The sequence below is a fragment of the Leucopleurus acutus genome, assembly GCF_964270905.1.
Source record: "Leucopleurus acutus genome assembly, chromosome: 1".
In the NCBI taxonomy this organism is placed as follows: domain Eukaryota; kingdom Metazoa; phylum Chordata; class Mammalia; order Artiodactyla; family Delphinidae; genus Leucopleurus; species Leucopleurus acutus.
The window spans coordinates 125,065,762-125,085,327 of record NC_139142.1 but is presented as its reverse complement, the minus strand read 5'-3'; the positions used below and the strand labels follow the sequence as shown (position 1 = coordinate 125,085,327).

Sequence of the window (19,566 nt, the reverse complement as noted above, 5' to 3'; positions counted from 1 at the left end):
ACTCTCTACCCTTCGCTGGGACTACTCTTGATAATCCCTTGCTGCTTACTAGGTCTTCAACCCTCAACCACACGTCACCTCCTCTTCAAAGCCTTCCCTGATTCTCAATCTTGATTTGATGGCTGGGGGATGTTAGAGCATCCTGTGGGTTGTACTTTTTTTTTTTTTTTTTTTTTTTTGCGGTACGCGGGCCTCTCACTGTTGTGGCCTCTCCCGTTGCGGAGCACAGGCTCCGGACACGGAGGCTCAACGGTCATGGCTCACGGGCCCAGCCGCTCCGCGGCATGTGGGATCTTCCCGGACTGGGGCACGAACCCGCATCCCTTGCATCGGCAGGCGGACTCTCAACCACTGCGCCACCAGGGAAGCCCAGGGTTGTACTTTTATGGAGGGCTTTAACAGTGTAATGTTCTTAGATTCTGAGTGTTCTTTAAAGAATGGCAAGTGGATTTACTTGGAATAGACAAGATAAGTCTGTATTGGAGAATAATGTGGAAAGTAGGATAAATAATTGTACAATTAAATTGATGTTGCTGAAAAGTAAGTAGAGGGAGAAAGAATTGCTGATAGAAGATCCTAAAAGTCCTCACTGATGATTCTGAGAGTGATGTAATAGCCAATCAACTGAAAGGTTGGGGAAATATGTTTTTGCTGTTATTTCTTGGAAGTTTTAAAGGAGAACAAATTGGAGGAAGGGAAACTGCTTGTCTTCTGTGCATCAGTGTCTGTTTCCTACTGGGGAATAGACTCACAAGGCCAGATTTGTGTTACTTCTCTGAAGTGCTATGGTGGACTCCTTGTGTGGACTCCTTATGTCTCTCGGGCTGCAGGCTGGGTGTAATTCAAAAAAACAAAAAGGGCTTCCCTGGTGGCGCAGTGGTTGAGAGTCCGCCTGCCGATGCAGGGGACACGGGTTCGTGCCCCGGTCCGGGAAGATCCCACATGCCGCGAAGCGGCTGGGCCCGTGAGCCATGGCCGCTGAGCCTGCGCGTCCGGAGCCTGTGCTCCGCAACGGGAGAGGCCACAACAGTGAGAGGCCCGCGTACCACAAAAAAAAAACAAAACAAAAAAAAACACCATTTTGACTCATGTCTCCACTATTTACTAATTCTGTGACCCTGAGCAAGTGGATTAACCTCTCAGAAGGTATTTCTCTACTTGTATGTAGAAGTAATATTACTTATCTGTTAAGGTTTTCCTGAATATTGAGTTGATGTATATAAAATGTATAGTAGATTAATTCTCTCTTCTCTCCCTTTTAGTACTGTGTGGTCAAGCCTAATAAAAAAGTGAGCTACTGTGTCATTAAAAGACTCCATTGTGGGGACTTCTCTGTTGGTCCAGTGGGTAAGACTCCATGCTCCCAATGCAGGGGACTGGGGTTCGATCCCTAGTCAGAGAACTAGGTCCCACATGCATGCTGCAACTAAGACCTGGCGCAGCCAAAATAAAAAAAAATAATCAAAAGAAAGACTCCATTTTGTTATACACAGGTAGCTTAGAACTCAAGGTCCATTTTATGAATTCACTTTAACAAGATCATCTCGTGTGTGTATACATTTTTTTCTGTTATCAGCTAAATAGGCTTCGTCTTTAACAGCTCTTAGAAAATGAAAGAGATACCCAGACATTTCATAGTGATTGATTCCCGGTTTATGAATTGAGTTTCATATGTAGACCATTTAATTAATCTAATAAATTATGATTATGTAAACTTTAATGAATTGTATTGTTAAACAGGCATTTACTAAATATCCACTGAATGCCAGTTTATTATGTGAAAGAGAAAGGAAAACCAGGCCTTTTATAATCTGAGAAAGCAACATATAAAACAACAGTGGACAAGAATATTGTAAGGTTTATCAACAAATAATTTAATACACTGCAGTTCTTGAATTGTTGTAAATGTCCTTTAGATAATCACTTGGAAAAGCAAAACTAGCCCTAGTAGGAATATTTTTCCTTTAATTTTGGTGGATTTTGTGATTTTTTTCCCCCATTATAAATTTGTAAACAGATGAAGTTGCTAAGTGACATGAATTTTGTTACAAAACCTCACTCTTCTTAATGCTTTTTTGATCCTTCTGTTTCTCTGACTGATGCAAAGTGTAAAATTGCATGGAATGTTCTTCCTGCACAGTTGAGCTATTAAGCAGAACTAATTCTTTATGGAATGACAACAAGGCATAAGAAAGGCATTTCTTGGATTAGGCAATATAAGGCAATCACTTGGCAAACGCTGAAGGGGAAGTGGTATCGGAGAAGACAAAGCAACAGCACTTTTTCTCTTCCCCTTGAATTCATACGAGCCACACAAGTTGAACGGCTTTGAAGCTGGTTAATGTGGCTTACTATGCATGTTTTTTCTGTACCATTTCCTGCTTGTTTTTGCCAGCAGAGGGGCCAAGAATAATCACTTGATAAATGCATTAGCATGTCTCATACACTTCTGTGACCACACACTGTTGCTGGGAAGACAGATAATTTGAGAAGAGGAAAATCCCAGTTGGGGATGTCTTTCAAAGTGAGATCGGACTTTACTCCCAAACTAACAGGATTCTGTCTAGATTATGAGAGTACCATATGGAGACTGATTATTTTAAAAAAAACTTTTTTTAACTCAAGATTAAGTAACAGTTGGGAAATGTGAAAGGCAAAGTGAATAGTGGTTTATTTTCATTTTATCAGTTCTAGAATGGAAGACAAGGAATGTTGGTAGTAATTTTATGATGGTTAAACAATTATAGAAAACTGATTTTATTTCCTTGGATTTTTCCTGTCGACAGCATGCTCCTATTTATTTGCTTAGATGTGTGATTTTTCCTTCTTCCTAATCTCTTCGTTAAATTCCTACCAAGACAAACTCTTTCTCTTATAGCATCACATTTCCACATCTGCTTATGGTGTTCTTTATGATTCGGTCCTGAGAAGCCACCCTAATGGCCTGTTATTCTCTACTTACTGCTGATCTCTTTAGGGGGAAACACCATCAATTCAGCAGAACATAAGTCCAGGTGCAGCTAAAGAGAACTGTATATTAGCTGTAGGTGAAGATGCCAGAAGTGGTTGTGACTTCAACATTGAAAATCTTCATTCAAATAACCCTTTTCACCTTTGCTTTAGGAGAGTGGAAGTGCAAATGTGGCACAGATGCGTGTGCAGAACAACACACCTTTATTTTAGCATGCAGTGGGACAGTTTAATACTGAAGGAGGTCTCAGATGTTCAGCTGTCTTGGTCAAACAAGAATTCCAAAACCCTGTAGCTAATCTAGAAAATCTGTTTCTCATGTGAGATACTTTGGATCAAACCAGTTGGTTCCAGGACCAAATTCTAAACAATTTCAAGCCTGGCCTGATGGCATCTGTGTCAGGTTGAATACTATGAGATTCTCCAGGATGGGCTCAGAGTGCCAGGGGGCCTAGAGCTGACAAGTGTCTGCAGGATATGCTGGGTCATCAGCCTGTGAAAAAGGTCTGTGCAGGAGTTGCAGTCCTGCAGTGTGCTGCTGACATCAAGAGGCAGGGAGCTGGGCTGGGATACTTGGAAAAGGCTGGTTGTTCAGGTGTATGCCTGTGTGTGTGTGTGTGCGTGTGCGTGTGCGTGTGTGTGTGTGTGTGTGTGTGTGTGTGTGTGTGTGTGTGTATTGCCTTACTGACTCCCCACTCTTTTGGCCTCTCAGCAGAGGTGTGACTGCTCTCCCACCACTTCAGTAGGTGAAGGGATAGGAGGACTGTAGGTTCCTTATTCGTCCTGTTCCTCAGGAACATAGATTCATTTCTAGTTATTAGGATACATATTTTTCTATATACTTTTCATGTATAGTATTCTAAAGATAATGTAAACTTAGGTTCACCATGTTAGTCCTTCAGATTATTATTGTGTGCACATTATACTGAATGCACTCCAGATGAAGGGGGTGATGACCGAACTGAATGTATATGTACCCTAGGACATATTTTATTCGTGTGTTTCTCAGGGCCTTTTGTATCTATGGTGTTATGCCAGGAATATGAAGATGAAAAGACAGATTCTGCCTTGTGGTGGAAGCAGAAAGTAGAGCTTATAAAACAGTGAGACAAACAGGATACTCCAGGCTCCTGGGAGTGTGTAAGAGTTCTGTAGTTTTATTTGGGAAAATCAGGTGCGTCCTCATAGAAGAAGTGAAGATGGTCTGCAGGACTTGACATTTAAAATTGATGTGTACTGTCAACTTGCTTAATTTATAATTCTTTATTAAGAGTGATGAGAAAATTAAAAGTCTCTGTTTTATAAGGAACATAGCCTTTTTGAAATTTATTTTTTAATTTACATACAGTGAAAATTATTTGGGTCCACAGTTCTATGAGTTTTAGCATATGCACAGTTGTGTAACCTTCACCAAGCTCAGGATACGGAATGGTTTCATTGCCCCAAACCTTCTCTCATGTTGCCCATGTCGTCATACCCTTCCCTCCTCCTGACTCCTAGAAGCCACTGTATTTTGCATTTTCCAGTATGTCATATAAATGAGATTATACATTATGTTACCTTTCGGGTCTTGCTTCTTCCACTTAGCACAGTGCCTTGAGATTTAACTATTGAATATGTTGTTGAGTGTTTCAGTAGTTCTTTCCTTTTTATTGCTGAGTAGGGTTCCATAGTATAGATTTACTGCAGTTTATCCATTCACCAGTTGAAGTTGAAGGACATTTCGGTTATTTATGTTTGGGGCAATTATGTGAATGCACCTTTGATCAATTTTCTCGTACAGGTTTTTGCATAAACATAAATTTTCATTTCTATTGAGTAAATATTTAAGGTAAGAATGCAGTAAGTGTGTATATAATTTTATAAGAAATTGCCAAGTTATTTGCCAAAGTGACTGTACCAATTTGCATTCCCATCGGCAGTGTTTGAGAGTTCCAGGTACCCCACATCCTCATCAGTTTATGGCTTGTCTTTTCGTTCTCTTAGCAGTTTTTTTTTTCAAGAGCAGAAGTTTTTTTGTTTTGATGGAAGCCAATTTACAATTTTTTTCCTTGACGGATTGTGTTTTTTATGTCCTATCTAAGAACTCTTTGCCTAACCCAGGTCACAAAGATTTTTCTATATTTTCTTCTAAAGGTTTTATAGTTTTGTGTTTCACATTTAGTTCTGTGACCCATTTTGAGTTAATTTTTACATAAGGTATTAGGTGTAGGTCAAGGTGCTTTTAATGTTACAGGCACTGTCCTAAGTGCTTTACACTCAATACCTGATGAATTCATAAAAACTCTTTTAAGAATCCTATTTGACATAACAGAATGTGTTTATGAAGAATAAGTAGGGAATTCCCTGGCAGTCCAGTGGTTAGGACTTAGCGCTTTCACTGACGTGGGCCCAGGTTCAATCCATGCTCGGGGAACAGGCTGCACGTGCAAGCTGCCTGGTGAGGCCAAAAAAAAAAAAAAAAAGGTAACTTGCTCTGGGTTATACAGTAAGGAGTGATACAGCCAAAATCACGTTAATCTTCTCAGGGAGATAAGAGGCAGAGTTTTTTTGATGTAATTAAGGGGTAGGTGGTGATGTGGTTCACTGAGTTTACTTAGGAAACCTTTATCAAGTGCCTGTTGTATACAGGCCACTGTTCTAGCAATATACAGACGAGTAAGACATGTCTCTAAACTCAGGTAATTTACAGTTTAGGTTAAAAGTGACTGGGGACTTGAATAAATTGGAAGGGTAGAGCATTTCTGAAACCAATTCTTTTTTTTTTTTTTGGCGGTACAGGGCCTTTCACTGTTGTGGCCTCTCCCATTGCGGAGCACAGGCTCCAGACGTGCAGGCTCAGCGGTCATGGCTTACGGGCCCAGCCGCCTCGCGGCATGTGGGCTCTTCCTGGACCGGGGCATGAACCCGTGTCCCCTGCATCGGCAGGCGCACTCTCAACCACTGCGCCACCAGGGAAGCCCCTGAAACCAATTCTTAATATGAGTTAAGAGAATTGTTGAACAGTACTGAGTGGCCCAGATGACAGTGGGGACTTGATGAGCTTTGTGTCATTCTTTCCAGACAAAGAAATTGAGTTTGGGGAGTGCCAAGTCTGGCATTTGCCAGGATAGGCTTGATAAAATATCAAAGAAGCAAAGAATTCTCAGATGTTATTAAAGGTATCTTTCAATATGAATACAGTAGGAATAGACAGAAAAATAATCTAGTCTGTGGGAAGTTTGCATATAGCAGCTATTTCTGAAAGTCCCTGTTCCCAACTTTGTTACAGAGTTTCCAGCCTTCATTTTGTTTATATTTATTTGGAAACATTTTGATTTAAACATTTCCTTTGAAAAGCAAATGTATACGTCTTAGCACCTGGTTGTCAGAATTGCCATAGATTCAAGCAGGATACTAAATTCACCAGAAGTCAGATAATAAACCACTTATACAATAGCTGTTGCATACTCAGTATGGATTTTAAAAAACAGGTCGATATGCAAGATGTAGTGATCGCATTACATTATTTTTATTAAACAGATGAATTGTTTTCTGTAAAATAACTTTTAAAAAGTTCAGATAGCTTCTTGCCTAGTCTTAAGGCTATAATAAGTTTTCAACTTCTGTTTGAAACTTGTACCTTGGTTGATTTTTATCTCAGTAGGTAAAGCATCAGTTACCCTGGTTTGATTAAATGCTGGATCAGATCTCTTGTTTACTTCCTGTTAGTTGCAGGTCAGTCTTCAAGTTTGAAGACTCAAAGTGAATTGAACCTGATGAGGTAACAAGTTATAACTATGTTTTGATTAGTAAATCCTGGAGTAGACAAATGCATGATTTGAAAGACCAGTTTCATAGAAATGAACTTTAAGCTAATATACATAAAACTCCATAACTAACTCTGAAATTGTGGACATTTGAGTGTTTGAGATAGAAATCTCGTTTCCTTGATGAGCTATTTGTAGATTTCTCCAGAGCTACTGATTGGTGACTTAGAGCCATGGAAACAGCACAGAAGTATTGGAACATGACTACTGGCTACTTAGGACTCCCCCAGGAGGGGTGGGGTGGTAGCAACTGGTATAGTCCTTGACCAGCTGAGGCCTCCAGATCCCCTGGCTGATGTGCAGCGTTAAGACCACCAGTGTAAACCCTGCGTTCAGGTTCTCACCAACTGAAGTTTTTTCTGTTTAGTGAAAGAATATTTTAAATGTAATTTACAAAAGAGAATTATGTTTTCTTACATTAGGGAATAGTTTGTGAACTTATTTTAAATTACTGGAAGGCTTGTCATTTCAGATTGTGTATTCATAATTTTTAGTTGGTTTTAACATCAACATGTATCAAGTATTTTATTCATTGCAACTTGTAAGAAGCATGAATGGCGCATTAGTTTAATATTACAGTCATACATTTCCAAGGTGGAAACATTAATATGTTGGTTTCTGATCAAATAAAAGTTGGGAGAACATTTTCTTCTTAGCATTTTTTTTCCTCTTAGCGTTTTGATCCTTTTTTTTTTCTGACTGTAAATCATAGAAGCAGATGATTAAGTAGGCAGGTGAAGAGGTGGAAGTCACAAATAAAATAGGCACTTACGTTTATTGTGTTTGCAAGGTTGTTTCTGAGGACGGGTGCATGTTTCTTGAGATCTTGTTTCTCGCCTATTTTATAGAGCTCTGGCCTCTTAACAGCACTGCTTTAATGACTTCTTGTGGGGCTCTTGGTTTATGTTAGCACTGACTGGGGAGGGAAGAAAGAGGTCAGGTTTCACGAGAAGGCTGTAGACTTGTAAAATCATACCTAACTGGCAGAAATGAAGTCGACATCAAGGAGAAATCAAGATTTGCATAAGAATACAAGATGTTTTGCCTTGTAAATAAGTACGGAATGTTTTGATAATGCTGAAAATAGTTTGTCTAAAGTTTTAGGGGGGACTTAAGACTCATTGTAAAGGATGTATTCATTTACTCAGTTTAACACCACACTTAAAAAAATTAAAATAGAAAAACAAATACTTGCCGAGAAACAAAGTTTAAGACTGTCATGATATATCATATTTGTGCATGCTTTTCTGAAGTTTCTAAGTTTTGATGCACATTTTTAAGTAATTAATTTTTTTATTGAAAAGTGGGTTTTATTCAGATGGTTTTTTTCTCATCATTTTTCACATTGAAGGCACTGACTGGGGAGGGAATCAAGCATCCATAGATCATGGGTGATAGCTACCCAAAGAATGATAAGCTCAAATTACTAAAAAGGCAGATAAAAATTAAGGATGAAGGATTTTTTTTTTTTGGCCTCGTTGCGCAGCATGTGGGATCTTAGTTCCCTGACCAGAAATCAAGCCTATGCCCCCTGCAATGGAAGCACGGAGTCTTTACCACTGGACTGCCAGGGAAGTCCCAGAATGAGGGATTTTATCAGGTAGTGGAGCAATGGTAGAAAATTTATGCAGACTCTTCCTTCAGTCTATGCCCCGTAAGGCATATAAAATTTATTTTTAAATGTCATTAATTTTTCTTAATTATGTTGTTTTGTAGGAAAGAATATAAGTACGAAATACATAATTCCACAGCTAGAGATCCTCTTGTAATCTAGCCCCTTATTATTTCATCATCGAAGTAGGGGATTTTATCCTCTTCAAATAATTTATCTATTCACGTTAAAAATGGGAAAATTATTTCTGTTTCTTTACATTTAAAAAAATTGTATTTATTTATTTAGGCTGCATTAGGTCTTAGTTGCGGCATGAGATCTCTGTTGCATCTTGTGGGACCTTTCATCGCGGCACTTGGGCTTCTCTCTCGTTGTGGCACACGGGCTCCAGAGTACATGGGTTTTATAGCTGCGGTATGCAGGCTCTCTAGTTGTGGCGCACGGGCTTAGTTGCCCCGACCATGCATTGAACTGCGTCCCCTGCATTGGAAGGCAGATTGTTAACCACTGGACCACCAGGGAAGTCCCTGTTTCTCTACACTTTATGTACCTTTATGTAAAAGCTACATAGTCTGGCTTAGTAGAAAAAAAAGAAACTTTAAAATCTTAGAGTACCTCTACCTTTGTTAGGACTTTAAAATTTATTTTTACTGTAGAGTGGTCACTAACATCCTTTGTTTGACTTTCTTTAAGTTATCGTTCTGAAAGCAAAACCAGTGTATTCATAGCAAGATATCCTATAACTATTAACTACTTCTGGTACCACTGCTAGGAGTTTACTAGGTGCCAAGCAGTGCCTTAGTACCTGCTTATATTATTGTGTGTGTGTGTGTGTGTGTGTGTGTGTACACACATGTTTATGTATATATAATTTAATGTTATTCTTAAAATATTCTTATAAAGTATTATTATTATCCCCATTTTACTGGGGAATACTGAGGCATGGAGTTGGGTAACTTCTCAGGGGCACACAGCTCATGCATGCAAAGCTGTGATTCTAACCCAGATCTTTAGATTTTAATACCTGCACTCTTAACCTCAAGGCTATGCTGCTGCCCCACCTCCATAAATGCCCTGTATTGTACTGGACTTTTTCCTGATTTTCTTTAAACCAGCTAAGATTAAATTTTACCATAGTTTTAATATCATTTACCTCAGTTTTCTAATGCCTTAATTTCTGTCATCAAGAAATGAAAATAAGTTAAGATTGGAAAAACAGTAAACACTTTCTCCTAATCTCATTGCAACAGAGCCTCAGAAGTAGGAAATCCTTTTCTCCACTAATTTTACATGTTATACATTCTTATTTTCATAGGCCACTATTATAAAAACTTATGCATATCTTTCTTTAAATCTTAACCACAGCCTAACATGTGAACCATTAGTTTAAAAATCAGGATGGGGGGCTTCCCTGGTGGTGCAGTGGTTGAGAGTCCACCTGCTGATGCAGGGGACGCGGGTTTGTGCCCCAGTCCAGGAAGATCCCACATGCCGCGGAGTGGCTGGGCCCGTGAGCCATGGCCGCTGAGCCTGCGCATCCGGAGCCTGTGCTCCGCAATGGGAGAGGCCACAACAGTGAGAGGCCCGTGTACCGCAAAAAAAAAAAAAAAAAAAATCAGGATGGGAACTTTCCTGGTAGTCCAGTGGTAAGGAATCCACCTTCCAATGCAGGGGACGCGGGTTCAATCCCTGGTCAGTGAACTAAGATCACACATGCTGTGGGGCAACTAAGCCCACACGCCACAACTACTAAGCTCGTGCACCACAATTACTGAGCTCGTACGCCTCAACGAGAGAGCCCACATGCCACAAACTACAGAGCACACGTGCCCTGAAGCCCTCACGCCACAACTAGAAAGAGAAAACCTGCACGCCACAACTAGAGGTAAGCCCGAGAGCTGCAACGAAGAGACCGTGTGCCACAACGAAAGGTCCCACATGCCTCAACAAAAGATCCTGTGTGCTGCAACTAAGACCCGATGCAGCCAAAAAAAATAATAAATATTTTTTAAAATTTAAAATAAAAGTAAAAATCAGGATGAATAGATATTTGAAACTGTTGGCATTATTAATCTCTGGCCTCATTTTATAGTTTCCCAGTCTTCCTTAGCATGGCCATTTTCTTTTCGTTCTCATCAAATGAGGATCTGTGATGCAGATTCATCAGTCCATCCGATCTCTCTTCCTACATTCTCTGTTCAGGCACCATAGTATCCCCCAACCTTCCAGGTGTGTAGGCCGGAAACCTCAGAACCACTCGGGTCTTTCCTCCTGTTTCCCTTGAACACCTTGTGGCCACATCGTGTTGTTCAATGCACAGCATCTTTTGTATGTGCCCTGCCTTCCATTCCGGTCATCTCTGCCATCATTGAAACCCACAGCTGGTCTCTCCTCCTCTTTCTAATGGCCTTTTAACAGGTCTCCCTGCCTCTAAGCAGTATCTCTGTATAGGTATTTGACTGTTTGATGATCAAATGTACATGGGCTTAGAACTAGGAGAATAATAATAAAGGAATAGCTAATATTCCCATGAGGTAAACTAGTTTTTTTAAAATAGATTTAAAAGAAATGCTTGATTCCTCCACGGGTTCGATCCCTGGTCAGGGAAGATCCCACATGCTGCGGAGCAACTAAGCTCATGTGCCACAATTACTGAGCCTGCGCTCGAGAGCCCACAAGCCACAACTACTGAGCCCGCCTGCCACAACTACTGAAGCCCGTGCACCTAGAGCCCGCGCTCTGCAACAAGAGAAGCCACCGCAATGAGAAGCCCGTGCACCACAATGAAGAGTAGCCCCTGCTCGCCACAACTAGAGAAAGCCTGTGCACAGCAATGAAGACCCAACGTTGTCAAAAATAAATAATAAATAAATAAAAGATCTAAAATACTTAAAAAGAAATACTTGATTCCTAAATAAATTTTAGACTGATTCAATTTACATGCATATATCTATATTTCCTATCTTTAACAGATTCCTAGAAATGGAAATAATACTACTTGAGATGAGACCCATAGTTTCAAAATCCTAGTACACCAGAGTTTAAAGGTGTTATTTGTTTTGGAAATTTGGGAATTTAACACATATTCTTACCCAGCTAGAAAGCCAGTGCATATGAACCTCTATTTGAGTAGCAGAATTGCTTGGATGTAGAACCAGTAAGTTTTGCCTTCCACAGAAAGTTTGAGAATCTCAAGCTTTTACTGAGAGAATTCACATGGGATCTTTGGAGATTACCTGGATTCAGATCACACCCTCACCTCACTGGCTGCAGAACCTTAAGGAGGTTGCTAATCTCCTTGTGTCTCAGTTTCCTGAACTGACAACTAGGGTAATAATAGTTGTGAGGATTAAATAAACTAGAATATGTAATGTACTTAGCTTGCTGCCTTGCAATAAAGTATATGTTAGCCTATAGTTATTTCTGTCATCATTATAACCTCTGTTCTGTGCTTTCATAATATTCCATAATTTTCCTTCATAGCATTTATCACAGTTTGAAATTACTATATACTTGCATAGTCATTTAGTTAAATGCCTTTCTCCATTGCTAGACAAAGATCCCTGAGGGTAGAGCCTCTGTTAGTTTTGTTCATCATTGGATCCTTGACATCTTGAACATACTAGGCACTGAATAAACAATTGTTGCATGAATAAACTTAGAAGAGATTACTGTAGTCGAGAATTGTTCTAAAATAAGTGTGATTAAAATCCTTTTCTGGAATAGGGAGACAGTTAATCTGGCCCATTATTTTATGAATAATTGCTTGATTCAAAGCCTGTCAGCAAGGGTTAACTACACATTAAATGAATGGTTTGATTATAAAATAGTGAGATTGATGTTAATATATGACTCATGGAGATTAACTTGTGTCATAGTTACAATGTATACCTTTAATAGCATAAATACTCACTTTTTAATATAACTATTTTACACTGACTATTTAAATACTGTTGCATGCTTACCATATAAATAGTTTGGGAGTAATTGATGCCAGACTACTTCTTTCTTTGGTGAGGTGGGGTTGTTAAAAGCCTGCTGACAAATCTCATGTATTGAGAATGTACCCAGTGAAAAAGAGTTAAAAATACATAGTTAGTAGAAAGAAAGATATCAGTTCCTTTCGATGTAACAAAGATATATACGTACATTCAGTTTTGCTAGTAATTAGGCTAAGCAGTTTAAAGATTTAGAAGGAGGGTGACTAAGACAATGCTTTTGGACAGCATTTAAAATTGAATCACATTCTTTGTGAGATTGTGTTGTTCATGGTGGTTTTAGCAGTAATGGTTTGACTTACAAGAGCATTTGAATTGATAGATGGAGGCCACTTACGAGTCAAATGCAGCCCATATCAAACACTGTTGTATGTCTGGAGGATGTTTGTGAAAGGGGAAGAGGGAAAATGAGAGCAGGGAGACCAGACAAGAGACTGTTATAGTGATTCCATTGAGATATGTTGGGACAGGGATACAGGAATGGGTTTAATATATGTTTAGGAGTTAAAATCAATGGAAAGTGGTGATTGATGGAAGAGAGTGCAGGGTGAGTCACTGCACAGTGGTGTGACCAACTGAGGTAGAGATACAGGCTGGGAGGAAAGAAGATGATTTCATTTGGAACACGATGAGTTTGAAGTACGTTTTATAACTTCCAGGTGAAGAAGTCCAGTAGACAGTAGGAGCTATGGGTATGAAGCTCTGAGCGTGGTGATCTAAGCTGGAGATGTATTCTGGGGACTCTGAAGCAACAGGCGAATGTAGTTGAAAACTGAAAGTGGATGAGATCACCCAAGGAGAATATGGAGAGAGAAAAGAACAGAGAACTCTAGAAGGGAGGGCAGGAGGAGGAAGGAGAGCCTCAGAGGGAGTGAGAGAAATAGGAGTGCACAGTGTCATAGACACTGTTTCAATAAAATAATAGGGGAAGAAGGCAGATTAAATGTTTGAGGCATCACATCAGAGAGAAAGAAGGGGAGACAGCTAGAATTGACTATTCTTTAGGGAAGTTTTGATGCCGTGGGGAAGAGAGAGAGTGGGTAGCTGCTCGAGGGGTTTGTGTTGTAAAGAGAGGCCTGGAGTTTTGTTCTCTTTGTGTTTTGAGTTTGGGAGAGAATCACTTTTTTAAAAAATATTCATTCATTCATTCATTCTGCTCTGGGTCTTAATTGCGGCACGCGGGATCTTCCCTGTGGCATGTGGGCTCTTAGTTGCGACACGCATGCGGGATCTAGTTCCCCACCAGGGATGGAACCTGGGACCCCTCTGCATTGGGAGCGCAGAGTCTTACCCACTGGACCACCAGGGAAGTCCTTAATCACTTTTATAAGCTGAAGGAAGGAGTCAGGAGAAGAAGATTTTAAATATGCAGGAGAGAGAAATAAAAAACACAGATATATCAGGTTCCCAGAGGCGAGGGCAGAGGAAGCGGGTGGCACCCAGATGGAGGAGTTACAAAAGGAAAAAAGGAACTTATTTTTAAGGTTGAGACATGTTTGCCTCTTTCTCTTCAGTCTCAGAGGTACTGATGAAAATCCCAAGGAATATCTGGCTTGGTCTTCTCTGGGCAAAATCATTTTGCCAGCAGGTTGGTTCAGAAGAGACCAAGAAGTTAGAAATGTTAAGTATAAAGGTGTTTTTGAGGATTAAAAAAAAATCTTTATACAGTACTTGCTTCATAACTTGCTGAAAACCAGAGTGGGATCAAGAAATAGTCTTACTTGATGGATGTATTAACTAACTTTATGGTGGTCGTCATTTCCCAATATATACATGTATCAGACCTCAGACTTACACAGTGTTGTACACCTTAAACTTACACAATGCTATTTATCAATTATATCTCAATAAAGCTGGAAGGAGGGGGAAAGAAACTAGGTGAAAGATTGCCTAGGGCTGGGGTGGGGAGGGGGTGGGAAGATTAGGGAGTGATAACTGAAGGATATGGGATTTCTTTCTGAAGTGATGAAAATATTCTAGAATTGATTATGGGGATGGTCACAAGCTCTGTGAATATACCAAAATCCATCGAATTGTATACTTTCAGTGGGTGAATTATGGAATGTAAATCACATGCAATGTGAATTATATCTCAGTAAAGTTGTTTCATACACACACACACACACACACACACCCCACCAAAAGTAAATAAATATCCTTGCTGTATTATAGGATACATCCATTTATGTTTTAGTTCTCAGACTTTTGTGACTCCAAAGTTCTATCCCATTTGACCTAAAGTGACCTAAAGTGCAAAATTAGTTTAGTTTTTGTAGTAAAAACGCTTAGGTGGCATTTTTCACAGAACTAGAACAAAAAATTTTGCAATTTGTATGGAAACACAAAAGACCCCGAATAGCCAAAGCAATCTTGAGAACGAAAGAAGGAACTGGAGGAATCAGGCTCCCAGACTTCAGACTATACTACAAAGCTACAGTTATCAAGACGGTATGGTACTGGCACAAAAACAGAAAGATAGATCAATGGAACAGGATAGAAAGCCCAGAGATAAATCCACGCACATATGGTCACCTTATCTTTGACAAAGGAGGCAGAAATGTACAGTGGAGAAAGGACAGCCTATTCAATAAGTGGTGCTGGGAAAACTGGACAGCTACATGTAAAAGTATGAAATTAGATCACTCCCTAACACCATACACAAAAATAAGCTCAAAATGGATTAAAGACCTAAATGTAAGGCCAGAAACTATCAAACTCTTAGAGGAAAACATAGGCAGAACACTCTATGACATAAATCACAGCAGGGTCCTTTTTGACCCACCTCCTAGAGAAATGGAAATAAAAACAAGAGTAAACAAATGGGACCTAATGAAACTTAAAAGCTTTTGCGCAGCAAAGGAAACCATAAAGAAGACCAAAAGACAACCCTCAGAATGGGAGAAAATATTTGCAAATGAAGCAACTGACAAAGGATTGATCTCCAAAATTTATAAGCAGCTCATGCAGCTTAATAACAAAAAAACAAACAACCCAATCCAAAAATGGGCAGAAGACCTAAATAGACATTTCTCCAAAGAAGATATACAGAGTGCCAACAAACACATGAAAGAATGCTCAACATCACTAATCATGAGAGAAATGCAAATCAAAACTACAATGAGATATCATCTCACACCAGTCAGAATGGCCATCATCAAAAAATCTAGAAACAATAAATGCTGGAGAGGGTGTGGAGAAAAGGGAACCCTCTTACACTGTTGGTGGGAATGTGAATTGATACAGCCACTGTGGAGAACAGTATGGAGGTTCCTTAAAAAGCTACAAATAGAACTACCATATGACCCAGCAATCCCACTACTGGGCATATACCCTGAGAAAACCATAATTCAAAAAGAGTCATGTACCAAAATGTTCATTGCAGCTCTATTTACAATAGCCCAGAGATGGAAACAACCTAAGTGTCCATCATCGGATGAATGGATAAAGAAGATGTGGCACATATATACAATGGAATATTACTCAGCCATAAAAAGAGACGAAATTGAGCTATTTGTAATGAGGTGGATAGACCTAGAGTCTGTCATACAGAGTGAAGTAAGTCAGAAAGAGAGAGACAAATACCGTATGCTAACACATATATATGGAATTTAAAAAAAAATGTCATGAAAAACCTAGGGGTGAACCAGGAATAAAGACGCAGACTTACTAGAGAATGGACTTGAGGCTATGGGGAGGGGGAAGGGTAAACGGTGACAAAGCGATAAAGAGGCATGGACATATATATACTACCAAACGTAAGGTAGATAGCTAGTGGGAAGCAGCCGCATAGCACAGGGAGATCAGCTCGGTGCTTTGTGACCGCATGGAGGGGTGGGATAGGGAGGGTGGGAGGGAGGGAGACGCAAGCGGGAAGAGATATGGGAATATATGTATATATATAACTGATTCATTTTGTTGTGAAGCTGAAACTAACATACCATTGTAAAGCAATTATACTCCAATAAGGACGTTAAAAAAAAAAAAACGCTTAGGGGTTTCATAGACTTATTTGTCTGGGAAAGAGAGGGAATTGCTCAAAGGTAGTGGTTCAGAGACATCATATTGTTTGGTTGATTAGATGAGATTCAGAGTGAAAACAACTCTCAAGTGCCTAAGTGGTTGGAGGGAAATTACTCAAGGTAACAGAGTGATTATATTGTTCTTAGTAATCACAGCACTGATAAAAAGTTGTATAATATATAAAAAGCCCTCACTGTGTTGGTTTATTTAATCTTTATAAAAATCCTTTAAGAGAGGAGGGACAGATATTTGTCTCTAAAAATAATACACTGAAGTATGGGGGGCTGTTTAGAGTTATAGCAAACAAAATAATAAAAAGCATTATTTTCTTCTCATCCCAAGCCTTGGTATTTATACCTGGGAAACTCCCTACATTCCTGGTTACTTTGTTTAAAGACCTAATAGAATTGGAAAACAGTTTTTAAATTTCAGTTTAATTCAACAAGTATTGTTTTAGTGCCGAGTCTGTGCCATTCATTGACTTAAGGGATCCTGCAAAGAATATGGCCCACTACTCAGCCTCATTGAGCTCGGAGTATAGAATGGGAGAAAGACTTGTGAATAAGTGACTATAATACTGTGGGATAAAAGTAGCAATAAAGGTCTTCATTTTACAGAAGTAGAGAAGAAGGTCAGGAACAGCTTCCCAAAGGTTCAGACAAGAGAACTAGGCTTTAAATGATGATAGGATTTCACCAGCTGGACAAAGAGACCTAGGATATTTGAAAGAGAAGCAAAGCTCATATAAATGCTCAGAAGTGTGAAATATGGTATATTCAGAGAATTAGAAATAGTTGTGTCTGTGGAACATAATTTCAAGTGGTTGAATACAAAGTGACAGAGTTTTGCAGGGACTAAAAAATTCATCAGTAACACAAATCAAATCTGTATTTTATGACCATCACTCTGGAAGGTAACTCTGTTGTCAGGACAGATGTCACCTAAGACACTCCAGCAAGACTTCCAGGCAGTAGGTGATAAGGACCTGAATAAAAAAAGTACTATTAGGGATGGAGAGAAGTCAGATATGAGATGTATATTGATAGATAGAGATATGTCTCATATGTATGTGTATCAGATAAAACATACTGAATTAGGTGCTTGATTCATTGTAATGGGATAAAGGAAGAAGAAATTGTTCAAATAGATGGGGTTGGAGGAACTGCTGCTTTATGAAGAAAATTTAAACTATATTAGATATTTCAATCTGGGGAGGTAAATGCTGGGAAAGAGTAAGATAAAAATTCCCACTTTGAAGTCTGTAAATTGAATATAGATGGGATTATCAATGACAACTAAAGCTAAAGGTCACGTCCTCACACATGGAAAAAATAAATATGGAATCAAGAGCAATTAATAATTCATAAAGCAGGCATTAAACTTTTCAAAACTTAGGTCTTAATTCCCCCGAAATATGAATATATTCGACAAAAGTTTAGTTAATTAAATGAAAGAGAAGCTTACATTGTTATTTGTAAATAGATTAATATCCTAGAAAGTGATTACAGAAAAATTAAAAAGAAAAACTGTATTGATTTTGAGAGTTTGGTGTTCTTGAATAGTGATTCTTAAACATTTTACTCTCAGTCTTTTTTTTTTTTTTGAGGTACGCGGGCCTCTCACTGTTGTGGCCTATCCCGTTGCGGAGCACAGGCTCCGGACGCGCAGCCCCAACGGCCATGGCTCACAGGCCCAGCCGCTCCGCGGCATGTGGGATCTTCCTGGACCGGGGCACGAACCCGTGTCCCCTGCATCGGCAGGCGGACTCTCAACCACTGAGCCACCAGGGAAGCCCAGTCTCACTGTTTATATGCTTAAAACTTCTTGAGGACCTCAGAGCTTTTATTTATATGGGTTATATCTATTGATACTTTATTATTAGAAATCGAAACTTAGAAATTTTAAAAATATTCATTCATTAATTTTGAAATTAAAACATTGATCAATTATATATTAACATACACATTTAATGAAAAATAACTATTTTCCAAAACATTTTAGTGAGAGGAGTGACATTGTTTTGCATTTGTCCAAATCTCTTTAATTAGCTTAATAGAAGACAGCTGGATTCTCACACTGCATTAGGTCTGTTGCTTTGTCATCCATCATGTAGCTTCTGGAAACACTATATACTCAACAGAAATGAAAGTGAAAAAGGCAAAGGATGATTATCATAAAAATGCTTTTGACCTTGTGGGTCCACTGACAGCAGCAGTTTGAAAACCAGTGTTCTTAAAGAAGTAGGAATTTTCTGTTACCTACATAAATAAAGTATTAATTTACCCCCACTCCACCCTTCTTGGAAGTTGATACTCCTAAGAATATTTTCACTTTTATTCACTGACTTTGTTCCATACCTCTAAAGGCCCATGATTCATTTACAGATTAATGAAGTCAAGTCCAAGGCAGAGTTTGTTAGTCTTCTGTGACCTTTTACCCTTCCCAGTCTAATGAAGCATAAGGCATCTAGCCCTTATTCCTTCTATTTTTCTTCAGAATTTCTCATTTTATTGGTAAATTGTAAAGGCATATATATTTTTTGAACTGGAGTTTGAGGATGGGGAGTAAGACTATCATTGGGGCCCTTTCTTTATATCCTGGAAGACTTAGAGGGAAGGCAAGCTACACTATTACCTGGAGTCTGGACTCCATCAAAATGTGAAACCATGGACATGATGGCCAGTTCCTAGAGGCTTGTCTAGAATACTAAAGAAGAATTATCTAGAAAATATCAACACTTAAGACATATTTAAGTCTAAAGATAGTCTCTCGAGTCTGTGTACCTTTTTATTCATCAGGCACATCATTTGTCTTCACTCTTTCCTCTCTCATTCTGCTCCAGCAATACCAACCTCATTTGATTCCAGACATGGAGTGACATGTCTGTCTAATAAGAACCAAGTCTCAGTTTTCATTATACCTGTAGAATCTCTCCATTCTCACTGCCACCACCCAGTTCTTTCATTTTGATTTAAAGAGCCTGTTGGTCTTTTGATTTAAGGCTCTTTTTCTTCAATCCATCCTATCTAACAATACCTGATTAATTTTTCCCAGACACTACTGTTTTCATGACACTCCTTTGCTCAAAACTTTTCAGTAAGGCCTTAATTTGTACCATGATACAAATCTGTTTTATCTCTACTCTCCTTCCACTTTT

The 19,566-nt window shown here is 39.1% G+C and overlaps 1 protein-coding gene across 1 annotated transcript in view; it reads left to right on the top strand.

The window, feature by feature from the left end:
• PRTG (protogenin) overlaps nt 1-19,566 on the top strand; it is a gene marked incomplete at both ends in the record, with an annotated part of 128,946 nt that overhangs the window by 37,487 nt on the left and 71,893 nt on the right. The window lies entirely within an intron of this gene.